The sequence below is a fragment of the Euleptes europaea genome, chromosome 1 (assembly GCF_029931775.1).
Source record: "Euleptes europaea isolate rEulEur1 chromosome 1, rEulEur1.hap1, whole genome shotgun sequence".
In the NCBI taxonomy this organism is placed as follows: Eukaryota; Metazoa; Chordata; class Lepidosauria; order Squamata; family Sphaerodactylidae; genus Euleptes; species Euleptes europaea.
Window position 1 is genome coordinate 24,193,093 of NC_079312.1, and position 12,528 is coordinate 24,205,620.

Here is a 12,528-nt window from a genome sequence, read left to right on the forward strand (position 1 = left end):
GACAGGAAGAGGAAGGCGGCTGTGCCGGGGCTCTCCGCGCACCCCCTTTGCCCCACTGCACGGCTTTGCCCATTTGCAGATTGCAGATGGAAAAGAAGCTCGCCGCGCCGAGTTGCACCGGAGGGTCCTTTCCTCTGCGCTGCACTGTGTGCGCCCCTTCCCCGTTTCTGTCCCCCCTGCTCCTTAGGACTTCCCGACACTTTCCCTCAAGCTGTCTGCCGACCCATTCCTTAGATCCAAACCCGCCCCCAATTGCACTTTCTCCAGGAGAGAGGGAGCAAATCGCAACATTGAAACAAAAAATAATAATCGAAGGATGACCTTGGGAGATCAGATGGGAATCCAGCAGGACCACCTGACGCTCTCCCCCTGCTGGTTCCGCTGGGTTCCAGCACTGCTCACCCTGTAACGTCAACCCCCTCCTCCGCCCGGCGCCTATATAGTTAAAAAGTATCCAAGTAGCTTGCAAACTTTTGCAGTTCCGAAAGTGCAAAAAAAAGGAGCCCGTTTTTCGCCGGGCAATGATGCCCAAAGGCTCACAGAGCCTGGGGAGACGTGGGGGGGCCGGAAATACTCCAGGGCTGTCAGGTGGACGGAGGGAAGAAAGGCATCAATATATCAAACCGAACTAAGACGGAAGTGGCTGGAGGAATAAATGCTGGAGTTCATTGGTTCTTGTAGGTTATGCGGGCTGTGTAACCGTGGTCTTGGAATTTTCTTTCCTGACGTTTCGCCAGCAGCTGTGGCAGGCATCTTCAGAGGAGTAACACTGAAGGACAGTGTCTCTCAGTGTCAAGGGTGTAGGAGTCTTTGGAGAGGAAGGCCGATGGGGGACCGCACGTTGTCGGAGGATCCGCTTCTTCTAGCAGCGCATCTCTGCGGCTTTTTCCACCCCTTCCCAAAAGCATCTTCAGTGGTTTCCAAGGAATTTGTTTTTTTACTAGAGGGCACTCTCATAATAGAAGCTTGCATGTTCTCTTAAGTTTAGAGTCCATTTCACCAGATATTCTAAAGCAGGAGTAGGGAACCTTTTTTCCACCAAGGGCCATTGGATATTTATAATATAATTCGCGGGCCATACAAAATTATCAACTTAAAAATTAGCAGACCAAGCCCCAAGCAGGCAGCTGCCCCAGATGACCCCCCCCCCACACACACACACACATGGGCAAGCAGGTAGGCATCCAACCGATGACGCACTTGCCCACCTGGTGGCACAGGATAGTCTGTTGCACCAGCCGGGCGTAGCCATCCAGCCACACACTAGAGTTGCTCCTGCTCTGCATGGTCGGGGCCAGATTCTACAGCTGGCTCCTGCTACCTCCGCCTGCAGGGATGAAATGCGGACACACTGGCTAAGAACTCAGCCCCACATGCATTCTGGCCCTGCCCCCTTTAACCCCTCCATTGTTGCCACTTCCGCCCCCAGCCCTCTTGTAGTACAGCGAGAATACATTTCTCCACAGCCCAGGTGGGAAAGGGTTAATAACAGTTTCTTAGGCGGTCCTAGCAGCTCCATAGCTAACAACTCTTCTGCAAGGGGGAAAAAGGCTTCTTTTCTCGGCAAAACAAAACACACCCACCTTGAATAGAGGCTATTCCTGTCTGCGGGAGGGGGCTGATCGCCAGTCTTAGATCCTTCTGAGCTAGAGATCTGCCAGGACCCACAAAGGGCCAGACCAAATGATTTCACGGGCCTTAAACGGTCCCCAGGCCTGACGTTCCCCACCCCTGTTCTAAAGTGATGGTGATATATGCACATATGGCTGAGGCGGGATAAACAATATGTCAAAAAAGTCCTGACATACAAGGGATAGCAATCAATGCTAAAATTAATGAGGCATCTAGGCTTAGCAGAATCTCTAGCCTGACATAGTCAAACTAGGGTTGCCATCTGCCAGGTACTAGTTGGAGATCTCCTGCTATTAAAACTGATTTCCAGTCAATAGAGATCAGTCGACCAGGAGAAAATGGCCGTTTTGGCAATTGGACTCTATGGCATTGAAGCCCCTCCCCAAACCCTGCCCTCCTCAGATTCTGCCCCAAAAACCTCCCACTGGTGGCAAAGAGGGACCTGGCAACCCTAGGATAAACCCATTACCATAGGGCAAAAGCATGATGTTATGGTAAGGAGTGTCAGACTGGGATATGGGAGAGCAGTTTGAAATCTTCTTGCTGGATGATCTTGGGCTACTCACTGTCTCTCAGCCTAACCCATCTCAAAGGGTTGTTCTAAGGATAAAATGGAGGTGGTAAGTAGGGTTGTCAACCCCCAGGTGTTACCTGGAGATCTCCCGCTATTACAATTGAAATCCAGACGACCAGCATCAGTTCACCTGGAGAAAATGGCTGCTTTGGATTGCAGGCTGTATGGCATTATACCTTGCTGAGGTCACTTCCCCAAACCCCACCCTCCCAGGCTCCACCCCTGAAATCTCCAGGTATTTCCCAGCCCCAAGCTGGCAACCCTAGTGGTAAGTCACATGTGCTGCCCTAAGCTTTTTAGGGAAAGGGTGCAATAAAAATGCACTACATACAAATCATGGTTTTCTCTGAATTCATAAATGTTGTTTGTGTTTCATAGTACATTTGCTGTGGGAATTCACTGTTTTCCAGTACTCTTATTGCTAAGGCATCTTCCAGATTACAGCTGTGATCTGGTTTATCCTCAGTTCCGGCTGCCTCCAATCACTGTGTGATTGGGACAGTTGTTTCTTTTTTTCTCTCTTTTTTGTTTCTTTTTTTCTCTTTTTTATTTTTCAAACTAAACATACAGACATACAAACAAATTATTACATTATACTGGAACTATATAGTTACAATTTAATTATTGCATTCTTTAACACTCTTTCATATTGTGCTTATATTTTCATATAATACCTTTGTTCTTAATTTAATATAATTTATATATTTGCTATAATTTAAAATTGGCTGTGTAGTTAAATAGTACATTCCATTTTTCATAGCTAAAAGGTACATTTTGTGCTAAGTCCCTATCTGGTCTTCTAAATGCTCTTAGAGCATCAATAAGGCACATGAACAAGTTTTTCATGTAATCAAAATATGGGACCATACCTATTCTTTACTTGTCAGCAGCTCAGGCAAAGGTATTTTCTAGCTTTGTTAACGGACATTTTAAAAATGCAAATCATAACTCACTTTGGCAGTCTTTAAAAAGTAAAAAATGGAGGAAAGGAATTTTTTTGGAGCAAAGGTTAGGACAAAATGTGATTAAGGTGCTACAAGGCTTTTTAAAAAGTGCTGGAAAAGACTGACGTTTAACCCCCCTGGAATTTTTCTGACATGCAATTCCCCTCCATTCAACTGAAATCTCTGTGCTTGCAAACTTTGGGAAAGGTGGGTCTCTTTCAGCTTCATCAGTGCAAGATTCACTTGAGTATGCGAGGGAAGGGTTGTGGCTCAGTGCATAGCACCCGCTTTGCATGTAGGAGATCCCAGGTTCAATCCCCAGCATCTCCAGTTTAAAGGTTCAAGAGTCTCTGGAAAGCTGCTGCCAGTCAGAGTACACAATACTGACCTTGGAGAACCAGTGGATTAAGGTTGCTTCATGTTCTTTCTGCTCCCAGAGAGAAAGGTACATAAAAGGTATCTAGTTACTAACCAAACAGCCTGGGATACAAGCAGTTTTTAACAACAGTCAGTTGAACAATAAGCAGCCATAATAAAGATCCTTCATTCCCTAGGTCTAGGAAAACACCTTTGGAAAGATTGATCTACTGTGTGTAAAAAGTGCAATCAAGTCACAGCTGCCTTATGGCAACCTGGTAGGGTTTTCAAGGCAAGAGATGTTCAGAGGTGGTTTGCCATTTCCTGCCTCTGGGTGGGCTGAGAGAGTTCTGAGAGAGAACTGTGACTGGCCCAAGGTCACCCAGCAGGCTTCATCTGGAGGAGTGGGGGAATTGAACCCAGTTCTCCAGATCAGAGTCCGCCGCTCTTAACCACTACACTAGGCTGGCTCTCGATTGATCCACTAACATCTCAGAATTACACTTCCAGCAATGAAGTGCTTGCTCACAAAACCCACCTAATGCTTAAAAAGAGAATTAATTCCAAGGCACATGTTGGTGACAGAACAAGTTGGCATAGTGTTTAGTACTGAAATAGGTTCTGGAAGACCTGGTTCAAATCAAAGCCATGAAGCTTGGAAACTGACCTCGGGGCCAGGCCTAGTGTCTCAGTTTAGCCTACCTCACAGGGCTATATGACAAAATGGTGGTGGCGGGGGTGGGGGAGAGAATGAAAGCAGGCCACCCTGAGAGAGGGAAGACAGGATCAAAGTTAAACCAGATACACTGCTACTTCTCCAACCGAGTGTTGCAAAGTTCTTCCATTTGGAAAAGATGGAAGAGGTTGCTCATTCCAAGTTGCTATAACATTCCATTTGCTGCTATTCCAGACTCTCCGTTGGGTATGTTGATTATAGTTCCTTCAGTCTCCATTACCATAGGACGTAGAGGTTCATTTCCCAGATCTGGATCTCCTGTGGAAGGATGAGCAGGTCTCCCTCTTCTCTGTTTCCACCAAAATGCAAAAGGTACTGCCACCACCACCGCCACTGCTGCCACCACACCTCCTGCTATGGCACCATAATTTGGGGGGTTTGAGCCTAAAGGAGAAAACAAAGAAAATTAAACTTCCATATGACGCTCAGCTACTCTTTGAGGGTGCCAGTTTATATGAATTTGAGCCTAGTCCTTGAAATGGGGCCCCACCAGGACACCAGCTCTCTCTCAGTACTTCACTGGACTCAGTAAACAAACACACAACAAGAGTCAGTCTTCTTAAAAAGAGCAACGTTCTTACGGTTAGTAACAGAGAGAAGACAGAAAGTTTCTTCACGGTGGTTTCTATCTCAAAACAGCAGAAACATGATGGAAATGGGTCTAATGTTTTATCTGGAACATACCAGTACATATGTTTTTAGGATTTCCACTCAAGATTGGCATACTTTGTAGATAAACATCAATTGGAATATGTTGAATCCTCACATTTTAACAGTCTGCTTAAAGCAATCACTTGAAAATGGGCATTAGTTATTTCCCTGGTCCTAGCAGCCATTCTTGCTTGGCAAAGTGTTAGGAAGCCAAATAAACTGCAAAGAACATCTAAGAAAAGACTTCAGCACGGCATCAGAACACTGCCACTCACTACAAAATGCCACATATAAATCTTAACACAGATAGGCAAGAATCTAGTTCCTTTCGTCTCTGAAATTGCTATCAATGTTTTTTGTTTTCTTGGTTCTTAAAACTTTTCTGAAAGTTTAGTCAAATAAGAATGTTTTTAAATCAACTGTTCTGTTCAGTATTGTTTTTTAGTTGGAAGTCCCATAAGAACACAAACTGTGGAACTCCCTGCCCCAGGATGCGGTGATGGTTGCCAACTTGGAAGGCTTTAAGAGGGGAGTGGACATGTTCATGGAGGAGAGGGCTGTTCATGGCTACTAGTAAAAATGGATACTAGTCATGATGCATACCTATTCTCTCCAGGATCAGAGGAGAATGCTCATTATATTAAGTGCTGTGAAACACAGGCAGGATAATGCTGCTGCAGCTGTCTTGTTTGTGGGCTTCCTAGAGGAATCTGGTTGGCCACTGTGTGAACAGACTGCTGGACTTGATGGGCCTTGGTTTGATCCATCATGGCGTTTCTTATGTTCTTAATGCTGAGGTCACTGAACTGCCAAGCTAGAAAACATGTGTCGAGTTATTTGAACTACATACCTCACTAGGGAGATTGTAATGTTTGGATTTCAAAGGACTGGCCACAACCCAGCTGAAGCTGCAGGCAATAATTAATGGCATCAAGTCACATTCAGCCAGAGGTCCAGGGAGCCCTGGGCTATTTCCAGCTTTTGAGGCCCCTAGCCATAATAAAATTGTGTCACATTTTGATCAGTTAGGAAAGCAAGCCTGTTCCTTTATTCCAGGAGTATAGAAAGTTCTCTGGCCGTTCCAGGTCTCTGCCCACCATGGCATCTTTTTTCCTTACTCCTAGTTTCACCAACTTTTCTCTAGGTATTAACCACTGCCACCAACTAATCTGGGAGAATTATCTCCTGCTAAAAGGATTAGTACTTCTAGCACTCTTTTACCACGTTGCCATTTAAAGGCTCCGCCTACTTGCCACTTGTCTCTTGTGTCCCTCACTAACAAGAGGATGATCTTTTGCACTTGTGCTTCCCAGGGATGATGATGAAGAAGATGATGAAGAGTTGGTTTTTATATGCTGACTTTCTCTACCACTTAGGGAAGAATCAAACCAGCTTACAATCACCTTCCCTTCCCCACAACAGAAACCCTGTGGGGTAGATGGGGCTGAGAGAGCTCAAAGAGAGCTGTGACTGGCCCAAGGTCACCCAGCTGGCTTCATGGGGAGGAGTGAGGAAACAAACCTGGTTCACTAGATTAGCCTCCGCCACTCATGTGGAGGATTGGGAAATTAAACCTGGATCTCCAGATTAGAGTCCACCGCTCCAAACCATCACGCTTAACCACTGCACGACACTGGTAATCAACTACTGACTCTTCTCCTCTGGTATCTGACCAAGGGAGCTTTGACTCTTGAAAGCTTATAACCTGACAATGTCGTTGGTCTCTACGGTGCTACTGGACTCTTCCCCTGTACCACACTTTGGAAAACGTATCTGAACGGGGCTTTACACGGTTACAGAGTCCAGATTTCAAACTTTTAAAATATAACAATTTTTAATAAAGAAATTGCTCTTGGAGTTGCAGCATTTAAGAATTGCCCATTATCTCAAATCTGGGTATGGGCTTCTCCCAATTGCCCCCCTCCATGTGGTCAAGATGGCATTCAGATGCAGAACAAACCTGTCTTAATCTTTCATGGACTATGACAAGATGGCAGAAGACTCTCCTTCTCCCTTGTATCCAGGGAATTTATAATCTCCCTTTGCTCACCCCTCTGTGGGTCAGCATTTCCTTTCCTGTTCCCTTCAAGAGCAGAAATATAGCTCTTGGCTTCCCAGTCTCTGTCCCTTGGCTGAGGTGCTTGCTGGTAAACATTTTGTCTTCCATATAAGAAATGAAGTGCTTGGAATTAGGGGAGAGATGATTCATCCCCTGTACTTCTTGCTGGCTGCTAAGCAGCAGCGCTGCTTCTGGAGCAGATGTCGTGTGCGTTCCCAATTATTTTTAACTTTGCTGTGAGTCCCAGGGTGGAGGGTATTTCTTCACATGGTCTAATAAGAATGCACATAAAAACAAGCCACAAAACCTACCAAATGCCTACATTTGTCTAAGTATGAAGACCCCTTTAAGCTAGAAGCACAGGCCAAATGGTACTGTCCCTAAACCACTCGTCCTGGGCTCAGATGAGCATTATGGTAAAAATAAATTGTTCACTTAGTATGCAAGAACCATGCAGGCTATCAATGCACTTGCACCTGACTTCTTGTTAGGATTTCCTGCCTAACCACATTCATAAATTTAATGAAATATTCCTTAATGATTTGTTTGTTTTTTAAACGAAAGGCATGATCTGGAAAAAGCAAATGCAAACTGCCTCTCCTGGTATGTGCCCCAAAGGACTCTTCGAACATCAAATATTAATCTTCTGGTGGTCGGTAGCCCAAAGAGTGTTTGGTTGGCCTCGACCAGGGCCAGGGCTTTTTCTGCCCTGGCCCCTGCCTGTTGGAATAGTCTCTCCAGTGAGACCAGGGCCCTACGGAACCTTAAAGAGTTATGCGGGGGCTGCAAGACAGAGCTATTCCGCCAGGCGTACAGTTGAGGCCAGCTACAGTTTCTTTCTGTATAAATGCTGGCCTCCCCTAACCCTCCACTGCCCGATTCTCCCCTTTTACTGCCTTGTGGGGACTAATCCATTTGTTCACCCCGCTGTATACTCCATGTTACAATTTAGGGGCACCCTCTGACTTTGTTGTATTATTTAGGGATTTTTACAGGGCTGTTTTAATTGTGGTTTTAAATGTTTTATTCCATTTTAATATGTTGAAATATTTTGTGAGCCACTCTGAGCCTGGCCGTTGGCTGAGGAGGGCGAGGTATAAATAAATAAATAAGCCTGAGTATTAGACCCAGGCAACACCTCCCAGAGAAGCTGATAACACTAAGAATGTATACAACATGAAGTGGTGGAAGGGATTGTGTCCATTCAGATTGAAGGTAGAGGGTTATATTTTTGATACCAGCTCTCCATAAAACAGAAAATTGGCACACTGGGGTGGAGTCTAACCTTGCCTTTACTAATAGAAAACCAGCATGGCCTCTGCAAAGGGAAGTCCTGTCTCACCATGCTTTGAGAAAGTGAACAAGCATGTAGATAATGGTGAACTGACAGATATTAAATACCTGGGACTTCCAAAAGGCTTTTGATAGGTACCTTACCAAAGACTCCTAAATAAGCTTAGCAGTCATGGGCTAACAGGACAGGTCCTCTTATGGATTAAAAATTGGTTAGACAGGAAACAGAGAGTACAAATATATTGACAGTTCTCATAATGGAGGGAAGTGAGTAGTGGGGTCCCTCAAGGATAGGTACTGGGTCCGGTATAAATCACAGAGTTGGAAGGGATCACCAGGGTCATCTAGTCCAACCCCCTACACAATGCAGGAAATTCACAACACGAGAGCCAAACACTGATGCAAACCTTCCTGCCCTCCCTCTCATGATCTGCCTAAGGTCATAGAATCAGCATTGCTGACAGATGGTTATCTAGCCTATTTAATTTGTTCATAAATGATCTGGAATTGGGGGTGAACGGTGTAGTGGCCAAGCTTGCAGATGACACAATTATTCAGGATGGTGAAAACCAAGAATGACTGTGAAGAGTTCCAAGAGGATCACCACAAATTAGGTGAGTGAGCACCAATATGGCAAATGAAGCTCAGCGTAGGCAAATATAAGGTGATGCACACTGGAACAAAAAAAAAATCCCAACTTTAAAAATACGTTGATGGGGTCTGAACTCTGTCAATCTGAGAGGGAAAGAAACCTTGGGGTCATAGTGGCTAGCTCAATGAAAATGTTGACACAGTGCGTGGCAGCAGTAATAAAATGGCAAACTCCATGCTATGGTGTGGCCTCATTTGGCATACTAGGTACAATTTTGGTCACCATATCTCAAAAAGGACACTGCAGAGCTGGAGAAACTACAGAAGAGGGCAATCAAGATGATGAAAGGGTTGGAGCACCTTTCCTACAAAGAAAGGCTAAAGTGACTGGGACTTTTCGGTTTGAAAACAAGACAACTGCGGGGGGATATGTTAATTACGCATGGTGCACAAAGAACTTTCTTTCTCTACCAATGAAGTTGATGGGTGATAAATTGGATGGCCAAACAGAAGTAATTCTTTACTCAATGAGTGATTAAAATACGGAATTCACTGCCAAAGGATGTAGAGACCACCACAAGCATTAAAAAGGGGATTAGACAATTGATGAAGGATTAGACAATTGATGAAGGTTAGGCCTACTGGTGGCTACTAGCCATAGTGACTAGCGTATATTTCCACATTCAGAGGCAGTAAACCTCTGAATACCAGTGCCGGGAAGCAACACTGGGGGAAGGGCTTGGTTTGCATGACTTGCGGGTGGCCCTCCAGAGTAATTGGTTGGCCACTTGTGATACAGGATATTGGACCAGATGAATCAGCGGTCTGATCCAGGAAGGCTCTGCTTATTTTCTTATATCACTCAAGTCTTGTACCACCTACACTGGCTTCCAAACGTTCAGGCTCAATTCAAGATGCTGGTATTGACCTTTAAAGCCCTATATAGCTTGGGGCCAGTGTTATGACAACACTCCTACAGTCAAAGGCTGCAGGCCACCCAGAATATAGAAAAAGGGGCAGCTAGAGGCACTCCTCACTTGCTTTTAGACTCAGATCACATGGTAAAAGCCAAGGAAGAATAGCTTGTCCAGACTCAAAGCAAACAGACTGTCAACATTTCCCCTTTGCTTAACACTTTCCCTGACCAACCAGATGAGTTTCTGGCTAAGAAGTTCCTAAATGATGAAAAATCAGTTTACTCTCTTGACTGCTAAATTCTGTGCTGCAGCTATTAAAATACGTCGTACCCTGATAGGATAACAGTAACAGAAATATTTTATTACTCAAAATATTAAGGGGGTCACACCAAGTTATACAATGTTTATATACATTTTGTGACAACAGGACAAATATTATCAAAAAAGGGATTCTTAAGACAACATCTAACACCTCAAAGGGAAAAAAACTAGCCTTTCCTCAGTTAATCATAAGAGCAAAAACTCATCTTCTGAGTGCTAACACATCCATAAGCAAATATTCATTCATTGTTTTTTAGTTTAATCAGGATATCAGTGCATCTCAGGTCACAGTTAGCTTTGTCCCAAACAAATATTAGCCAAGGAAATAAATTTCTGGAATCCTGAAACTAGCAAATAAATTAATTTGACTCCACTATCACAGGTTACACCCTCCCCCCAAGATAGGGAATTATCAATATTTTAGTAATCATTGAATTAGGACTTACCAAACTAGAAGAAGAGTTGGTTTTTACATGCCGACTTTCTCTACCACTTAAGGAAGAATCAAACCAGCTTACAATCACCTTCCCTTGCCACAACAGACATCCTGTGAAATAGGTGGGGCTGAGAGAGCTCCAAGAAAACTATAAGTAGCCCAAGGTCACCCAGCTGGCATCACATGGAGGAGTGGGGGGAAAAATCCAGTTCACCAGATTAGCGTCCGCCACTCATGTGGAGGAGTGGGGAATCAAACCCGGTTCTTCAGATCAGAGTCCACCGCTCTTAATCACTACACCATGCTGGCTCTCACACCATACTGCCTCCCTAGATAGCTGAAGTATTTTATTTTGACTTGGCAAATATTTTGGTTGCCAGTCGTCTTTTACATTTCCTTTCAGTCTTGCTTTCAATCTATCCATTTGCAGTTAATAAAAGTTAGCACTTTAAAAACAATGGTCTCGTTGTTTTAAGGGGAAATACTGCACCAAACTGCAATCTGTGTATACAAAGTCTCAGGTCCAAAGAGGTCCAAAACTGTACGCAGTGTGTATGAATGACCTGACCACACCCATGTATTCCCCACCCCACCCCCGGTCACAGGAAACACCAGGATACTTTAAGGACTGCCTACTCCCATATGAATCCTCCTGACCATTACAGTTTTCTTCACAAGCCCTGCTTCGGGTGCCCCCACCATCTGAGGGCAGATGGCTGGCAACTAGAGAAAGTGCCTTCTCTGTTGTGGGACTGAGACTGTGGAATTCCTTCCCCATGGAAATTCCTCTGTCCCCCTCTATCATCTTCTACCAGCAGGTGAAAATCTTTTTGTTTTGCATTCCCTTATAGATCTTCCTTCCTGTTTGTTTTTAATTATTGTTTTATATATAAATGTTTTTAAAGTTGGTTTTTAACATTTAACAGCTTGCCACCTTGGGGGCCCTAATTGGGCGGCTATGTGGAATAAAAAATGTTTTAAATAATGATAAATAGTAAACCTTGTCTTGCTAGACAAGATGAGGTTTGAACAGGGGGCGTCTTGGTTCACAACACACACTACAAACCATTAAGTGACAGCATATCAGAGCAGAAGCATAATGGTTAGGTATTTAGAGAGCTTGTACTTTCCACCCCACCCTCATTTCCCCCATAGATCTTGTCCCACCACCCAGTAGTTCCACTGGAATCGTATAGTCTCATCGGCTACATTCGAGAAACAGAAATCTACAGAGAATTCATAGTAGCTTCAGAAACTTACCCAGAACATAAAGGAAGACGAGCTGCAAGCACTTTTCTGAAAGTTGGTACTTAAGTTGGTACTCTCCCGTAAGGAATCTGCTGGCATTCTCAACCACAAGATCATTTTCCAAAACATTAAAGTGTTCCTTGTACGCACTGTTATAGTATGTCAGTTTTCCATTTTTAACATTCGCTATGGGGTCGCAAACAGAAGAAGAATGTTTCTTCTTACATAAAAGAATTGAGTTGTTATAGCTTGATATGTTTGGCATGATCATTTCTGAATAACCTTCTGGTATGGATTTGTTCACAGCAGGACATTGCGTGGTACCTAGAAATACAAAAAGGATGATTAATGGACTTTAAAAGGAAATGCTAAATGCATCCTAAAGTCTTAGGGAAGTACCACATCTTAACAAACTAGAAAGAAAACCTTGGAATGCAGCACCTATTAATGTTGTTTTAATATAAGAAGAAAAGGGACTTTTTCCTAATGGTTTTAGTTTCAATGCTTTGCTAAACAGATTTTTTTAAAAAAAATTAAGGGATGGAGGGGGCGAAAGAACCAGGAAGAGGGTTGCTTTTAAGCTATACATATATTCTAATCAATGTTGGCTTTTCCATTTCATTTCAGGGTTGTGAGAAATTGAGAAAACAATAGAACTAGTTATTGTGAATATTTCAATAAACAAATCAAAATATAATATTGGATAACAGCACTGCAAAGAGTCAAGGCACAAGAGCCAGCAAAAACCCAGTGTGTGTGTGTGTGTGTG